Genomic DNA, 19789 nt, shown 5'->3' with positions numbered 1-19789 from the left:
TGAAAAAAAAAATAAGGAAGGATGTAAAAAATGAAATGGGAAAAAGAAGGATCGTGTTAAATATTTTAAACAATCAGGAAGCTTTTGGTTACTCTTTCTTATGAGGAGATTTGTATTACTTGAAATACCTGGTGGCGAGGTGAGTGAGATATCCTGGAACAGTCAGGGAATTTGAAATTTCTAGAAAAGTTACGGAATTCTCAGAATTTCTATAAGAGTTACGGAATTCTCAGAATTTCTGCTACTAGTCCTGGGGATTTGAAGGGAGATTTCAAGCTTCCGAAAGTCTGTTACCGTTGTGTAACAATGTGGAAATTTTTTTATCATAAATTTTCGTCATCGCAAGCTTACAGTATCAAACGTGTTATTTCAACAACAACTTTCTACTGCTCCTTTAACCTGTCATTGGAACACACAGTAGTTGACGGAATAATAAAAACAAAAATTTATATGGAAAGAAAGTTCTATTAACATTTGATTCAACAGAGAAAGGAACGCAGATATTGTAAAATATTTTACAAGACATTATTGAGTATGTACTTTTAATAATAGTGAATATGTACTTTTTATAATATATATATATTATTTTATCATAGTTTGTTATTAAAATACTTACCAACATATCCTCATTTTATTGTCCTAACAAACCAATGTATGATGATAGTGAAGTAGTTTAGATTGATCGAGTTCCTGGGCATTCTGAATTTCATGCAACGCTCTCCTCCCCCCTTCCCCCCACCGTTACGAAATCCTGGCTGAATGAACCAATATATGTTCTAGTAAAATAGTTTAGAATGATCGAGCCCCTGTTGTGATGACCACAGTATTTCATGTCACGGACCCCCTCCCCTTCACGAAATCCTGGCTACGTGCCTGGTTTCAACAACTTAACGTTGTCTTTCTCAGGAAAAATAGTTATTTAAATAATAAATTCCAGGGCAGTACTGGGTAGAGTTAGTATAAAATATTTAGCGGAAAGCGTTTGAGATGGTCTCCAACCTAATGCTCTGATAGGCCTAGAAGAAGATGGGAATATAAAATAAAGCATTGTGGAAGTTAAATGCACCGTGTTGAGTTTATGTTAGCGAACAACTTCTATAAAGTTGCACCGACTTCAGTGATTCTTGTCTGATAGAAGTTGAATGCTTCCTCAAGGTCCGTATGTGAATTTATTCAGATTCTAATGATGATCTTCGGAGCTAAACCATAAAACTCAATGGCTGACGGTGTTAATTGTGAAATGAAATGAAATAAAATTATAGATTAACGTCTCTCAGTTATACCATTTAGTGCAAGAATCTTCCAAATCTGTAAAAACAATTAGAAATAAATTATTGTAATCTCCATTATTTTGGTGTATTCTTTAATATGCCATGCTAATTCATTTATATTTTCTAATTACATCGTTCTCTTTCCATCTGCTTGCTTATTTCACGATTTTGGGTAAGTTAATATTTGTCTGTAGTATTACACTCAAAGGATTATCGTTAGCTCGTGAGTAAGATCTACCGTTTCATAGGACTTGAAACAGTAGTTGGAACCTTGAAGAAAACGGGGTGATATAAAAAGTTTAATGTTTTTATTAGTATACTAGCTGAAATACCCGTTCTTCGCAGGGAAATATAAGGTTTATACAATGTATCATATTTGAAAGTAAAGAAATCAATTAAATAAACAGGAAAGAGCAGAGTCGCCCTTGTTAATTACCGTTGCCTCTGTCAGTTTCCAGATAGTCTGCCATGTCTATTCTTCCCTAAACTCGGGCTCAAATGTCATCAGGACATTAATATCAGTTATTTTGGATATGTTATTTTTCAGCCCCTTCTCCCCACTAGATCTGCATGATCATAACGACTAATGCAGGAATTGAACAGCTTCAGGAATGTTACTACTCATCTCAGCTCCCCTAAAAACTATAAGTTTGACATTAATATTGGTCATTTTGGACATTTATTTTTCACACTCCTCCCAAAACCATCATGTCGATGGAAGCTAAAGTTGACTTAGAAGTGTTACTATTTATCTAAGTGATATCAAAAACTGTAAATTTTGACACTACTATCCGGCGTTTCGGGAATTTATAATCTCCGTTTATGCATGCGTTTTGATTCCTCGTAATTTTTCCCCCTGTGTCGAAATTCGAATAAAATAAAGGATTTCATATACGACTTCATTTTTGATGAAATTTATCAGTGTACGAAATGTAGGAGTCTAGGCCACTTTTTTCTATGTGAATAGTTCATGGCACATAGACTCACAGATCAATTTATTATGAATAAAGATGATTAATGTATAGGTACTGTATATCTCAAACTCAGCACTTGGGTGGAATGATAGTTGCCTTCTTGCACTTCCCCAATGACGCCCCTGACAATGTTAGAGATAGCATAATGAAGTTCTGGAATATTGCATAAATATGGTATGGAGCTTAGGATGCTTGATTTACAAGCAAAACAAAAGAATGTTACATTAAGTTTTCGAGTTAAGCACGATTTTCACCTATCGTGTATGTGGGCCGAAGATGATGAGAATAATTACTTTATATATCTACTACAAATTCATTTTGGAAAAGCAGGGGGCATCTAATTAGATTTGAATATAAAAGTAAAATTCCATTATTAAAATTTCTAATTTATTTTAAAGAAAGCAGAAAAATTATTTCCTATGTAATTGAATAGAATAAAGTTTGAAGATGGTGCGGGTGCTTGAGATTATTAAACTATAGAATTACCATCAGTCAGAAGTATTATTCTATCAACGTTAACAGACGAATACTACACTTCTGCAATGCTGCTTCTAAGAATGAATTTAATTCTTTGAATGTAGGAGACTTGACCTGCTTTTGTGTAACCATTTACAAGTTTTCGCAATGTACTTATTGAGAACATGATCCCTTATCTTGCTATAGTTTCCGCACTAACTTAAAATTATGGTGTAAATGGCTACTTTTAATTGAGTCCAAGAGTTTCGGTAGAAAGCCTTTGTATTAATATCACTGATGAAAACAACACGATGTTTGGCAATTGATAGGGGCTATTTCTCCGGTCGTCCCGCCCACGTGACGGCCCTGTGTGTGGAGATAGTGCTCTTGAAGAAAACACCGTTAGGAAGTGGGTGCGTGAGTTCAAATCAGGGCGAACGAGTGTGAAAGATAAGCAGAGGTCTGGACGTCAAAAAACACCATAAACTGATAGAAAGATTGTCCATATTGAAAATTTCATCATGGAAGAGAGATAAAATCCATGCAGGAGATCTGTGATACATTGGGACTAACGGTGGGCACAGTAGAACGAATAATTACAAACGAACTGGGCCCCAGGAAAGTTTCTTCGGTGGAAAGGAAAAAGACACCAGAGATGCTATTGAGTTGAGTTATGTCAGAATGAGTCCTTGACCTAAAGGAAGAATTGAGTTTGTGCTTCATAGACTGGCAAAAAGCTTTTCGCCGCTCAATTGGACGAAACTTCTAAAACTACTTAAAGAAATTGGAGTCAACTGGAGACACCGACGACTCATTCGTAACCTATTCATAGGACAACGAGTGAGGTTGCGCTTAAATGAAGGAGATACCAATAGTGCGGAGGTTGGAAGAGCAGTCAGACAAGGAGGTAGTACCGTATGTCGCCGCTATTGTTCAATATTCACACTGAATGTTTAATGAAGGAAGCATTAATGAAAATTTGAGATTTCAAGATTGGAGGACAGATCATTAACAACATCAGGTATGCAGATGATACGGTTATTATAGCTAAAACCGAAGAAAGACTACATTAGATGATTGACAAAAGAGTTGACACTGGGAAACTATATGGAACGGAAATCAACATCGAGAAAGCGAAAGCCATGAGAATCCCACGTGGAAATGGGCCTTTAAAGGTCAGAGTAGAACAAAGAGAACTTGCAGAGCTCGATCATTTCAAAAATTTGGAAAGTTTTTTTGACCAGAGACGCTTACTGCACCAAAGAGATCATGACAAGAATTGCCATAGCCAAACAAACATTCAACAAGAAAAGATCACTCTTAATAGCAGGCTTAATATTGGACTAAGAAGAAGTTGGTCAAGTGCTACCTAATTATATATGGAGTACTGGACTTATGGTTCATAGACTTGGACTTTAGGAAGTTAGAGAATAAATATTTAGAGAGCTTCGAAATGTGATGTTGGAGGAAGACGGAGAAAATAAAATTGATAGAGAGAGTAACAAATGAAGATTTTGAAATTTATAGGAGAGAAAAAGAGGGCCAATTGGTTTGGCCTTCGTAGGAGGTCCAATTGGATTGGACACATCTTGGGAAGAAATTGTCTCCTTTATAGTGCCATAGAAGTAAAGATGCAAGGAAAGCGAAGAATAGAAAGAACTGGTCGATGGTTTGAAAAATAGAAGAAAACATTGAAAGTTAAAAGAGGATGCTAAAGATCGAGAAATGTGGAAGAAACATTTCCAGGTCCAAACCTAAAATTGACAAAAAAAAAAAAAAAATCCAAATTAATCCTAGAATCTGCCGTAAGATGAGACCGAACTCTTTATAAATAAAAAGAAGTAAAAAAAAAACTAACCCAGTTGTATTTTTTCTGTTCATTTATTACAATTCTGAAACAGAAAATAAACAGTAATATTATTGTTTCAGAACTTGTATTCACTAAACACAAAAGTGATATTAATGTATTATTAATCTGTATAATTCCGTGGCATTTTGGAAACAACATTAATGAAGTACTTGCGACTTCAAGCTTTGCTTGACTAAGTTTAACTTTCGTATTATAGAATGTACTAGTTGACATAGCAAAAGAAATATTTAACTTGTTATAACGTTAGGATGTTGTTCTACAATAACGTAACATTTTATATATAGAAAATGCTATTTGGACCCGTTACAATATATTCTCGAACTTAATCTACCTACTGTACCTCATGTACGGACAATATAGTATAACTACAGTCCATTCATATTTTTGTTTATTTGTTTTTCTAAAAGTGTGGGAAACATAGTTGAACTTAAGGATACCAGAAATATTTCCACAGTTGATATTAGCTTAATTTCCCATCTCTTTATGAGCGATCAGTTTTACTTTATTCCTTCCCAATATTCTAACAAGTTATTACTAAGAAAGGGAGAAAACGTTTAAAGTAAACGTTTCGCAGTTATGGCTTTTCGTCTCCAGAAGACGAGTAATTACTGGAAGCGAATGATTAAGAAAGAATTGGTGGAATAAACGGGAGAAGTAATAAAATCCCAAACACGATGGTGTCCACAAAAACTTCTTATGAACGGGGATCGACCTAGGGACTCGTTGCACTACGGGTGAGCGTTCTGTAACTGAGCCCTTATTAGGAAAGAAATAATGTATTCTATTTAATACACTTTTCTCATAGTAGTTAATAATAAGTAAATTTTTTTTTACCTTATTAATGTTTCTAGAAGATAAGATTTGGTAGATCTAAAGGTGTATTCGACTTTGATAGCGATATTTTATCATCGATCGAATTTTATTTGTTATAGATATTACGAATAGACCTAAATTGTTTACCGATCTCAAGATCTTTTTCATCTTGATCTTTAAACTGAATCTACGACAATTCATGTCTTCTCTTGAGTAAACAAATAATCTTTGATTCGTACATGTTTGATTGTTTTCATATTTCACTTATTTACTGAATACAAAAAATCGAATGAACTATGTCATTCTGATACTTACCCTTACCACGCTTGCGTAGTTGATGCATGTGGTCTCAGGTTAGGGAGTATTACCGCTCAAAGCGGGGTCAGTTGACCCTGAATTTTCGATGGGTAATATGTTCTTGGAGATAATCTACATGTCAAAACATACTAATATGCTCTCACGTATTGAAATACTTAATATATTAAATACTGTAGTATTAGTTTTTATTGTAGTTAATACGGATATGTGCTTAAATAATTGTTGTTTTATATGACGTATTGTCTCCATGTGTGCATCAAAGAGTGGGTGTACTTCTATATTCGCGAGTTTTTTCTTTCTCCCCTTGAAATCGGTCTTTCCCCACTTGAAATAGATCTTTTTGCCTTCTTCTTGGAATAAATTCCTGACGACGTCCCTGATTACGATACTTCGGATTCCATTTTGTCTTCGGTTGAGAACCTACGGTATCTTTGCTTCATCTGTCCTATTGATTTATATCGTAGTTAAATGTCCATTGCATTTCCAAAATAAATTGATATTATGTCTGTACAGGCCTGCAACCAGCGGAAGAACCTCAGGCAAGCGAACCCTATTTTTTTTTTTTTTTTTTTGGACCCCAAAGCAAAATGAACCATTACGTGTTATACAAAAATAAAATATTGATAAGATTAAACAGAAACTTAAAAACTTATTTTAACTCCTGTCAGAAAATACAATAAAAAACGCAAAGGTACATCTAGTGAACGACTATATACGACATACGTCTTTTCATAAAACCTTTTGCACGAACTTCCTAATGATTCATTAGTGGTGCCGTAAGTATAATATAGCAAATAGAGTGACGATAATTGTATTGACTAGAATAGCGCAACACACGAATGGGTTTTTAAAAAATAAATTTAAAAAGATTGGAAACAGGTTTCGAAACCCGCGAATTTTGACTAAAATTGGATGTATTATTTTTTCATGTTTAAACAAACATCTAGGAAGTAGCAAACTAAACTTGACAACTAAAATTGACAACTTAATGAAAAGCAACAGGAAATCTTTCAAAACACGGTTTTTCTGTTGCTAGAAGCTAGAAATATGGGTATAATTGAGTTTCAGATTTAATCGGTGCTACTGTCGAACACCAATCCCAAATTTGCAGAAGTTAGGAAGAAATGTTACTTTGCCGAAACATTATGCTACAGCACTGAAGTTGTGCACGTTGATGTACCGCAGAATGCATAATTTTGAAAAGGTTATGCAATTATGTGGTTTCTTTACTTTTCATAAAAACAATTTCAGAGGAGTTTCCATACACGTTCGATCCTATTCTTTTATATAATAATTTATTTACTTTTCTTTTAACTTTCAGAAGAGAAGAAAGTATGGAATTAGTGGAAAATAATTGGAGTTTGAGATATCAACGAATTTACACGTTTCGTGACCCCTATACCAAAAAAGTTATTTTTGGATGTCTGTCCGTCTGTTCATCCATTCGTTCGTTTCTCACGATGTATATACAGCACATTATCCTGGAAGCCATACTGTTCAACGTACTCAGACCGAATTTCAAACTTAAGGAGTTTCTAAGATTCTCTAGAGTTCCCAGCTCCCGCCAAGAATACTTTGTGGTGGACAAACACCGTGTGCGTGGGTTTTCCCGCGGTTCTTCCGTTTCCTGCCACTTTCTTCATTCCATCATTTCATTCATTACTCATCATCACCGTCTCCTTTAGCCTAACCGGCATAAGCCCGGGACGTTAAACTCAAAGATTTCATTTCATTTTTCTCTAGAGTTTCTAAGACAGATTCTTGAATATTTCTAATACCGGTACCTCTCAAAAGGTAGCTAAGTGGAGACTGAAAACAAAAAATTGGCAATTTGATCTACAATGGCTCTAACACTTATGTTTATTTCTCATAAATCAATAAACCATTAATATCCCTTAATACGTTATATGTCATTTTTCTAGAAAACTTCCAAAAGTTGTTTTTTTTTTTTAAATAAACAATTGTTTATAAAACATCTCAGGTAATTTTGTTCATATTTTATAAACAAATGTTTCATTAATAGATATATGTAGCAAGTCATTACTTCTTTTTTTTTAAAAAAAAAAAAAAAACTTCGCAACTGTCATTTTACTTGGGTGCTTTTTCGGTTTTGTTTTTCACAAACTACTGAGGCGATTTGGATCGTATTTCGTAAACAGATATTTTATTAATTGTCATGCAATTAAACGTAAGCAATTTCCGTTGAAAAATTCCGAAAAGATTAGTCTAGTCTTGGGAATGAGATTTTTATGAACGAATGTCTCAGAAATTTCTCTGCCGATTTTGTTCATATTTCATATATATATATATATATATATATATATATATATATATATATATATATATATATATATATATATATATATATATATATATATATATACTTCCGCTCAAAAGTTTCCGAACACTCCCTTGCATCACATGTACTCCTGCCTAAAGCATATAATTTGACGACAGTTAAATTGAGATCTGAGAGGTATTACAGATTACTGAGAGGTATTAGTTCCGTTTGGAAAGTGTAGACATAGAGGGTCAATGTGGTTAAAAAAAAAAAAAAGTAACTTTTCAAATTTTGCAGTTCTTTATAGCTTGTTGATATGCTAACGCTTAAAAGACAATATATACTTATGCTGGTTTCGAATGCTGTATTGTTGCTCATTGAAATAGTAACGACGAGCATTATATATATGTTTCTACTGAATGGCAATTGAACAGAGATGACCATCGGAAATACTTTTCAAAGAATGGCGTTTTTGGCTTTTATTTTAAAGCCAGCATATTTATAAGATATAGAGAACTGCAAAATTTGGAAAACTACTTTCTCTTTCAAATTCTTGTCACTACATTGAACCTCTATGTCTAATTGTTAATTTCCTCCTCGTGGATCTGAACCTGTTTTTAGAACTGATAGGAACACGTATCTACATAAGGTTTCTATTACTTCAGAATGCAAATTCAGTTTCACGAGAAGGTAAAAAAGAAAGTTTTCTTTTTGTACGAATTCTGCAAATGCATAATGATGTAATTCTAATTTTACGATAGCAAAATTCTGTTTAAGTAGAGTGTACGATATGAAATTTTCAATTCTTGTTTTGAATTGATTTGATTTGTATGAATTTGCTGGATACCACGTTCAATATATAGCCTATATAGTATCACAGTCGTCAAATGGAGTATAGGCCTAGTTGTGTGATTATTAATTCAAATTTCCTTTTCCTGACGTCCATGTGAAATGTGAAAATAATGCCATAGTTTTGAAACAGAAAATAGTTTTTTTTTTATTATTGTGCACGAGTACTGGTACAGCCATGAAGTTCTATTTACGTATTGATAGTACAAGATAATAAAAGTATGTAGAGTAATCTGAAATGTGTAAATACAATTACTATAAATTAGAAATTCTATTTGGTTTTAAAAATTGGGTTTGATCCTTCTAGAGTGCATTGATGATACGTTTGGATTAGATCCGACCCGGTGCTGTTTCAGATGAAAAAAAAAGTCGGAAACAACACTCCTTTTAAGGTAAACGTATTTATATTTCAGTGATTTATGATATATATAATAAACTCTACTTCCTTCAACCCAGGATAGACACACACTATACTGATAAATTTTAAAACAGAACAAATGTCTGTCCAGGAAAAAGTAAGCACCTTGACCATGCTATGTAACAATTAAAAAGAAATTTTATGTTTGAAGAAAAAAACTGTGCCATATAAACATAGTTTTTTTTCTTTTTTTTTAAGAAGAACAGCAGTAAATATAGCTAACATAGATTCAGAACTTTCACATGAGCCATAAACACTAATCTCAGGTCTATGAAGTTGTCCTGGAAAATGGCGGGATAGTAATTGTAAACGACATATTCGTTATTGCAGTTGTACCTATGGAAGTTTTATTTACATATTATGGTTGTAGTCTATTGTATCAATATTGTAAAAGTTTACAAGAAAATCGATTATTAATATAATACATGGCAAATTTAATATGATCAAAGGTGCATTGGTACACCATTTTCCATTGGTACAGCTACATTCACGTATCTGTATTGAAAAAAAAAAAAAAAAAAAATAGAAATCTTCAGGATCGGATCAGAGAAACACGAGAAAGAAAAATGCTTTGACCCATGTTAAGTTAAATCAAAACTGTAAATCCATAATAGCTACATCCACTTCTGCTCCAGTTTAATAATAGCATCGATATTAGGATACAAGAAAACGGAGCTGTCCCCTGATGATCTGGCGGGAAACGAACCTCCTGATTCCCGCCTTTCGCGCCGATGTATCTGCGATTCTTTTATTCAACCATCTTTGTAGGATTGCGAAAGAAAATAAGCAAAATTCTGGAGTAAAGTATTAAGTAGCAGAACTTACTATTGCTCGATATATACTGTGTTGGTAGGTTATTAAGTGTCAGTAATAAATTTCATTGCGGCAGTCTGAAATCTTCATTCAGTGTAATATTTTTATAGTATAAAATCTTTTTACCTACATAGTTTTTACGTGGTCTGTAAAAACCTCAAAAGAGTAAGTTTTTAGTTAGTTTATAGCATATAACATAATCGGATGTATCTCATGGTATCAATTTTGACGGAAAATGACTAATGCTAATATGCACGATTTGAGAATTCACAAATAATTTGATATTGATAAATTATCCAAAATGGAGAACTTCCTCTTGTCGCCTATTTAGGAAAAAATATTTATTATAAGATTTGCACAATTCTTTAAAAATATTAAAATGATTTCAAACTGTTCGAAACTTATTGTACGTAATAATAATATAGATTCAGTAAGAATCTTCTAAACTAGATTTCGTTTCGTATTAAACTACTGTGTAAATATCTGTATTACTGTACAATTTTATTGTAAATAACATGAAAAACACATGCCTCTTCCAAAATCCTAGTTATTTCGATATTTAATTTGATTTACTTACAAAATAAATGAAATCTTTGAGTTTTACGCCCCACTCTTATGCCGGTTAGGCTAAAGGAGACGGTGATGATTAGTAATGAATGAATGAATTGGTGGAATGAAGAAAGTGGGAGGAAACGGGAGAACCCCGAGAAAACCCACGCACACGGTGTTTGTCCCCCACAAAGTTCACTTGGCGGGGGCTGGGATCGAACCCGGGAGCCCAAGCACCAGAGATGAACGCTCTACCACTGAGCCACCGCGGCCCCTTACAAAATAAATGAATAATACTTTATTTCTCTAGGTTTGGTTTGGTACCAGCCTAGTACTGCAAGCATTCATCTTTTCTATTTCTGTTTACGGGAGAGAAGTATCACACAAGAAATTTAGCAATCGAAGGAATTCAGTTTCAAGGTCTCCTTAATTCAAGAAGCTAAGAGGAGAGAAAAGTCCAACAAAACTTGATCAACTTCGCTGATATCCGCATCGGGTTTGGAGTTCTGAAGTGTAAACGAATTTCGAAACAAAATACTACGTACTGTTCTTCTTCTCCAAAGCTCACAAGATGAAACTAAAGTTGTCTGAAATTTACAGTTCAGACTAATAATTCCCCATGATTATCAATGGAAGCTTACAAGTTATTACAGATAAATCATATATTTCTTGAAGTAGATTTGGTAACTGCAGGTAATTAAATACTGCTAATTAAATATTAATAACGGCTAGGTGGGAGGTACTTCGTACTGGATAAAAGTGAAGTGTGGTTTTAAACTACGCTGGTTAGTTTGTGCCTTTCACCATAATAAACAACCCTCTATGACACTTCCAGGCCACATTTAATGGGAAGACTACGAAATGTAACAATAATTAGAAAGATACCGTGGCGTAGCAGCTGCCCCCGCAACCCCCGCAGTGCGGGGGGCCCCGACGTATAGGGGGCCCCGAAGTCTTGCGATGATTAAAGATTTAAAGAAGTAGAACTTCAATCTTACTTCTATCGGCTTTACAACTAGGGCCCCTTCTCTCTACTTTGCGGGGGGGGGGGGAGCAAAAGTGTGCTACGCCACTGTGTGTGACTGACGCTTAACTTGAAACTGATCTTTCATTTGCCAAAATATCCATTGGATATTTCAGTATATTATGTCTTAAAGCGGTAATGGCCAATATTTAACATACTCCTCACCAACTGCGGGTGCTCATTCCCCCAGTGTTAGGATGCAAATTCACCCCCCCCCTCCCCAAAGAAAAATAGAATTGGTTCTGACGGAACTACGGTAACTTGTTTTGTAGACCAAATTATATTAAATTTTGGACCTTTTTGCCATTTTCGACAGCGTCATTATGGTGTAATTCAAGTTCGATCTCCCCATTCTCAATGAAAAATTGTTCTCCACTCTCACAACAAAATGTCAGGGTCGCAAGATGCGTCCTAAAACCCGCATGTAATCACTCCTGCTGTGGGGGTCATGGAAAATTAGAATCGTACTTGAAAGCAGGGGCGCACCCAGAAATTTTAATTGACAGGTGTCCAAGCTTTGGGGGCGAGGATTCGATACTGTAAGCCAGTACGACTGTGTAGTATTGAACGGATATTATTCTGCACCCGAAGTGAATCGTTATTCAGCCTTAGTGATTAACTCAATGTGTTGATTTGCATCAGATCGAACCATTCTGCAAGGTAAATGGGACCAATGATCTGAGAATATTAACATAATGAAGAATGTTGCGTACTCTTTGGTAGGTAAGCTAAAACAATTTCCTAATTAATTAGGGAATTGTTAAATGGAATTGTAAACAGTTACATGATAGAAGTGCTGCCATCTGTTTTCATTATCTTTTATTCTTGTGTCAGCGGAACAGAAGATGGCAGAACCATACTTGTGTAATTGTTGTCAGACAGTTGACAAGTTTACAAAACTATTATTACCACTGATTACAGAAAATATAGAACGTTATTCGTTGCTTGGTATAAATGCCAAACATACTGCATAAAGCTTTGTTTCTACCAAACAATAAAAAACAATGGAAATACTTAACAACCAGTAAAGAGTTATTTCTGATTTGCTCGGGAGGCGATGTCGTTGGTGTTAATTTAACACAAGTAATACGCTAAAGTGGTAGTCATTACGCTAAAGTGGTTGTGTTAATTCAACATCTCAGTTTTTGCTATGTATACTCATTGATAATTCAAATAACCTTTTACTTTACAAAGGACGATAGTAATTTTATATATTAAGAAGTGTGTTTACATCCTAAAAGAGACACGAGGTGGTACATAGAATACATAATGACATTGAAATACTAAAAATCTATTTCTAATAAAGGAATAATTAATTTGCCACGAATTTCTTCATAATGAAAATTTCCATTTAGACTTAAATCATAAAATTCAGGTATGCGTATTGTCCGTGCAAAAAAAGTAAGATTTCTAAACAAAAAACGCAGGCGGATTGAGTAATATCAAATTTATATTTGCTAAGAGTTTACCCTCTTGCAATTCTAATAGTAATACTTGATTTTTCCAATGAATTACAATAGTTACAAGAGGTCTTATTAAAAACTTAGATTATTGTGGAATTCGAAAACATTGAACCCTTATGTGGTACCAGGTTAAGGGGAAGATGAAGGTTTGTTTAGTCTACTTAGTGATGGGTACCGTATAGCGAGAACAACATCGGTTGATGGTATAATTAATTGTGAATAAATATGGTTAGCAATATAATCATTTTATATTTGTTGGTTGTTGTAAGCATGGTGTAAGTAGAGCTTTAGAAAGAACAATGTAGATTAGAAGAGAAATAACAAGATATTAGAAGGTGGTTTCACTAATAAAAATAACTGGCGATAGCACTTTTTGTGGGGACACACGAAGACATTATACAACATGGATACAAACTACATTAAGCTAAGCGATTCCTCGTGGCTAAGCGATTAGCGTACGCGCCTTTGGAATGGGAGACCCAGGTTCGATTCCCGCCGAGAGCTCATTTAGTTCAGATTCCATGTTATGCTGTAAGTCCACGTCTCATATAGCCTCGCTGCTGAAAGGGACGCTAAACTGAAATCAAATTAATTTTAGATGCTCTTTAATCCGGCAAATTCGTTGATCACAACAGTGCCGGATTAGTGATTTTGCTGGATTGTCAAAGTCAATATAGTTTTAACATAATTACCGAAGATAAACTGTTCTAGATAAAAATGCAAACGTTTAAAACATGAGGAAACGTGATATGTAACTGCTAGAAAACACGGATACTGTACTGAAAGGATAAGCACGTAACGAACCAATGACACTGGAAGCGCAATGGCGTAACCTGGCAGTCAAGCTCAACAAATGCTCCGAAAAACACATGGAAACAATGCTAGTGGCTCGATTGGTGCCGGATTTACAGAATGTGCCGGGTTAAAGAGCACCTATTGAATATGGAAGTTTTCAGGGAGAAGGAAGAAAAGGCCGAGAACTGCGTTGGCGGATTTCTTATGTATTCCTATTCTATTACCATTCAATACTCGCAATTTTATCCAGTGGCATAACTGAGAGGCCCGAAAGGCCTGCAGTGTGGGGAGGCCCGCAGGGTTTGGGAGCCCACTGCGAAAGAACTATAGGCTACAAAAAGTGAGCTGAATACGGAATATCCATTTCTCTGAAAAACATTATTTACTTTAGAAAAGAAAGGTGAAAGAAAAATGCTCTGGGAGAAAATTCATCCATTCTAGCAACATCAGTTTAAAAAATTATCTTAGCATTCGAAGGTTAAGGGAAAATAATTTTTGCCTTTTTCAGTGAGTATTAATTTTAATTATAATTTTATTATATTCCATGGATTTAACCATTGACTTCTACAGGGACATAATATGGTGGGAAGTTAATGAGCATGGGAAGGCGGGCCCAAAAATAATCCTGCGGGGGGGGGGGGCGACACTTTTGCGTTACGCTACTGATTTTATCCATTTTTTCTATTAAGACACCTTAAAACAGTTGGTAGAACCTTGCAATACATATCACACGGATTTTGAAAAATCCGTGAACTTTTCCTTAATATATTTAACATCTTTGAAGAAAGATTTTATTTTTATTATAACATGACGAAACAGCGGGCTCAATCTTTAGACAACTATGTTTTGGAGATTAAGGCACAGTCTACAAGGTACGAGTTTGGTTTCCAATTCGAGTCAGTAATTAGAGATCAAATTATCACCGGTGTTGAAAGTGAAGTAGTTTGGAATAAAATGTTGAACGAACCGAATATAACTCCAAGTAATGCACTGAATATAAGCAAATCTTGGGAGGACCAAGAGCAGAGAATTATACATTTATCCGTCTCTAACCTGTCAGTGTCAAGGGAACAACATTGTTCTTGCCGAATTATACGATATTTGGCATGTGGTCTTAAGCACCTTGTTAAACAATGTAGAGCTCATGAAACTAAATACTTTGCCTGTAGACAGATGAACCACGTTAGCTATTGTTTTCATAATAGGCTTCGACGTAGTATCAGTACAAGTTCTAAATGTCAAATTACGCGATTAGGCCATTTTCCTAGCTGAATTCTAGCGGCAATTAGGTCCGTTAGACGTTACTTCATAAACTCATATTCAATAAGAGGTGGCTTCAGAAATCTGTACAGTTAATATTAAGCTGACCACCACCATAGACTTAAATTTACATTTCCAACAGGACACCATGGTACTATTCAATGGGGAAAAAATCAAATCAATGGAATTTGGATAAGAAATACGATAATTGCTGGGATAAGAGAAAACGCAAGAGGAATTTAATTGGTACCATATTAGGAGTTTTCTCATTACTTTTGTTGTGGTATGTGTAAGAGGAACATGCTAAATTCCAACTTCAAGAAGGTGTTATGATATTGGTATGATCTTTGATGCTTTTCCATGTCTGGCTTAAGGGTTCACAAGAGTGCCAAAAGATCAAAACGTCGCGAAGTCACACAATTGAAGAATTGTAGAATAAAATGTAAGATAAAGTAATTTTGATAAAAAAAAAAAACCTGGAAAGAATGTTGTAGTATATTATCGAATTGGTAACTAATGACGAGTTTTGTAGTACCAGTGTTTGCGTTAGAAAGAAAGATGAAAGTTTGTTGAATCCCCTTATTAATGGCTTTTGTTTAGTGACAGCCCAGCATAGGTTAATGGGATAACTATGAATAAATTAGGTTGCGATGTAGTCATTAGTAAGAATAATATTTAATTGAATAGAAACACTAGATATTGCAATGTGATTTTGTTAGTGTAAACAGAAACGATCACGAATGTTCTTGCGGGAATTTGAGAAAACATTCGGATTCCATATACAATACATATATAATGCTATAAAACAACTGAGATCAAATAATCATAAGATAACTATATTGCAATATCGCGTATAACCAACGTTATCATGTTCTGAAATAGTGTTGATTTAAACTCTGCTCGAAATGGACTAAAGTCTCAAAATATGTACGTATAACTAATTTTTTATGGGCGAAAAATATGTGTCCTCCTTATCCAAAATCACTCTAGTTTTTCACCCGTAAAATATTTGACACGGTCAATCTTCTTGGCGTTTCGAAATTTGGATTCTGTGTAACAAAATAAATCGAATGCATATCTTGAGATCCGCTGCACATTATTATTATTATTATTATTATTATTATTATTATTATTATTATTATTATTATTATTATTATTATTATTTTGTGTGTGTGTGTGTGCGGCTGTGTAAAAATCAAATTTTTGATGTCTCAGGATATTAAAACCTCAAATTGAGGTTGAATTCATCCACCGCGTTCCTGATCAATTTCAACACCGAATACAATTCTTAAATATTAAATGCAACACCAGTTATATTTCATCATTAATGAAAAAAGTATTTACGAAAGTTACGATGGAACAGACACATCCACGGACAAGAGAATGTTAGTCTAGTCCTATACAGAAGTTTGTTGAATAGCAAAAACTCATTTCAAGAAGGAATGCATTTCTCACTCTCCTTATGACATAAACATCTGTTATTCTAATCGTTAACAGTTGAGTACTACAAAGCAATACATTCATTGTAAACTTCGTTGTGTATTCAATTAAGTGAGAATTTCGTATAACACCTGCTGCAATTGCAATTTTTTTAAATGTCCATAATTGATTGTTTCTATGACTATATAATTGCAGAGCCACTGTCAAAATTATACATAATTTACACAGTTTACAGATATCTTTCCACAATAACTTCGTAACTAGTTAGTGGAGGTGTAACTATCGGCGGTACAAGTGATGCATCGTACCTGAGCGCCTCTGACGAAGGAGTTTCGCACCAGCTGTTTGAAGCTTATATTAGCCTGCTCACTTATTAATGAATGCTTAAACTGATATTTATTTTGTGTACGATAGATTTGTCCATTCTAAGATTTCAGATTAGTTCGAGACTTGTGTTGGTTACTACCATCATCAACGTTGTTAAATTCAAAACATCACTTGCGTAGGATCCCTGGTTCGATTTCGTTCCAGTAAGGTTGTGGTGGACAACATCGTGTTCTTAAGTTTTCCCGGGGTACTTTTCCTCCCACGTCCTTCTTTCGCCAATTCTTCCAACATCTTCATTTGCCTTAATCATCTGTCTCCCTTAGCCTAAGGGGCATAATGGTTGGACGTTACACTTAAAGGCTTCAAAATATCACTTAAATTTTAAACAAATTTAAAAAAAAACTTGGCATTGTATAATACACATCATGCAAATAGTAGGCCCTTGAATAATATGATTGAAATGACTTCAAAACCGTTTATTAATATGTCATTGTGATTATCAAAAACGTATACATAATATATCTTGATTGAAGTCGAAAGGTCTAGTCCAGGAGGAAAGAGCTAGCCGTTGTTAAAGCAAGGAGTCCGAAGGAGAAAATCCACACAGAACCAAACAGGAAACCATATATATATATTAACCAGTGGGAATGTTATTATAGCTTCTAGCAGAGTAATTAAGCTTCAACTCTGCAACACCTTCATGATAACTCAGTTATTAGGAGCATTAGGGCAAACTCACTGATCGGAGGCCTCCCCAATACTCTTCTGCATTGCTTCTCTCAAGAGATTTATTTATAATACTGTGAGTCTGTTATTTTTTTAGCTCAGTTTTCTTTCGCAGAGAGCAATAGTTCTCTAGACAATTTTGTGAAGACTTAATTCCCAATTGATATATTTTCTTTGCCTAAAGATAAAGTCTGACTAAGTTTCTTTCCAGAAACGGGTCAAAGACTTAAGAAACTGAAATGGACAGATAAATCCATTTTTTTAAAAAAATGAAGAAAGATCAACACACATATATTTTTGTATTGTTTTACAAAAGGAGTAGGCATCTAATTGAATTTGGTAGCTGTAATTTGATGATTGTGTTTTGAGATTTCTAATACCAATTAATATGTTTCGAAAGATTCTTTATTTGAAGACGATACTTCGAATGATTGCCACTGTATTTAAGAATAAAATTGTATACAATTTTCACGGACCATGTTGTACTTAATACTAGTAAATAGCACTAATTGATAACAAACTTAACATTTTTTGTCAGTCCACTTTGCATTTGTCAGTAACAAAAAGGTACGAGCCATAGCACTAACTTTATCGCTTCAATTTCTTAAATTAAATCATGTTCTGCTATATTTATTACTGAAACATTTATTTGAGAAATACGAACACAATTGTAAGGTGTTCCCACAAAACACATCAGAAAAAATATCACTCTTGAAAGTACCATATTGTCAGGCTATTAATGAAATATTTATTTACCAAATAGAACAAAATCACTTGAGTCGTTTTTGAGAAAATCGAAAGAAGCTCACCCATGAAGTTATATCATATTATACACATATCATATTACATAATACATACACAAATAAGTTGTGCCATATTATTAGGTTATCACCCTTAAGAGCAAATTACCCCGTGTGGATCTTTTCAGAACAAACAAGTTATGCCGTATTATCAGATTGTTAATACTTTGTGGAATATTGGAATAATTGTTAATATTTATTAATAATGGAGTAATAATTATAACACATTGAATAATTATTATTTTTGAAATATGAATAAAATCGCCTGAATTATTTTTGAAAAAAAAAAAACATTGTTCGAAAATAACTTACCTCCAAGAGTAAACTGCCCCTTCTGGATTTTTACAAAAGAAATGTCTTATACCATAATACAGGGTTGTCATGAAATATTAATGAATGAAATATAAAGAAAAATCTTAGAGTTGGTTTTGAGAAAATTTGAATTTTTCATGTTCACTCATCAGTATTGGGATGGTAGAAATAACATTCGAGAAACCTCACTGGACAATCGTACGAAATTTTAAGGTTAAAATTTATTGTATAAAAAATAGATACATTGAACGGCTTCTATTCAAATACACATAGGGAAGAAAGAACGGACATTTAAAAATGTCTTTTTCGGCATGTAGCGATCATGAAACGTGAAGACCTATTGAAATCTCGAATTCGATTTTTTCATGATTATCATACTTTCTTATATCTTCTGTCGAAAGTAAAACTAGAATTTCCTCATTAACACTATGACCTAAAGAGAAAAGGAAAACTGTGCTATCTTCAGATGTTCCTAATAATGCTTTTCTGAAACATAGCTCTTAATAAAACTAGCTTACTCTACTGGAATATATTAGGCTAGATATTTCCATTGAGTCCTATATTGTGAGTATTTGATGTTCAAGTTAACTTGTAAGAATGAAGAAAGATTAATTCTAAAGCACAAAAAATCCATGATTTACATTGAACTTTATTTAGAAAGAAATATCAACCGATTATTCCTTACTTTCCTCAGCAACTAAGTTTCCTTTTATAGAGTTTTAATCCTTACCAAAGTGGACATGGACACGAACACAAACATATCTAGGACAATTGAAATTTCTACAACGCTCTTCAGAGGGATTTGGACTCCCACTGGATTACACTGAACACCCGAGAACACTCGGCCATTGCCACCGGCCTAACTGGCGGGGACAATTTATACTCCTTATGACTCCGAGATAGTCCCATTTTTCCGAAATAGATGACAATCCTACAATAGAACAAGAATTATGATTAAGATTATCTCCACCGATACAAGCAGAGTTTTATGCTTTCTTTCTATTATCTACGAGCATTATTTTTAGTTTGA

General features: G+C 34.1%; 1 long non-coding RNA gene across 5 annotated transcripts in view; it reads left to right on the top strand.

Moving 5' to 3' along the window:
* The window catches only part of LOC145664344 (uncharacterized), a 563008-nt gene that overhangs the window by 451495 nt on the left and 91724 nt on the right, over positions 1–19789 (top strand). Inside the window, exon 2 of one of the 5 annotated variants that reach the window (XR_014127415.1) lies at positions 9140–9224. The exons of the other annotated variants lie outside the window; for them this stretch is intronic. This is a non-coding gene — a long non-coding RNA (uncharacterized LOC145664344). The remainder of the gene's footprint in view (positions 1–9139; positions 9225–19789) is intronic. 5 annotated transcript variants of the gene reach the window in all.

Source organism: Thermobia domestica, chromosome 11 (assembly GCF_964235325.1).
Source record: "Thermobia domestica chromosome 11, izTheDome1.hap1.1, whole genome shotgun sequence".
Taxonomy (NCBI): Eukaryota; Metazoa; Arthropoda; class Insecta; order Zygentoma; family Lepismatidae; genus Thermobia; species Thermobia domestica.
The sequence above is the reverse complement of the archived record's forward strand: the minus strand, read 5'-3'. Positions and strand labels throughout refer to the sequence as shown.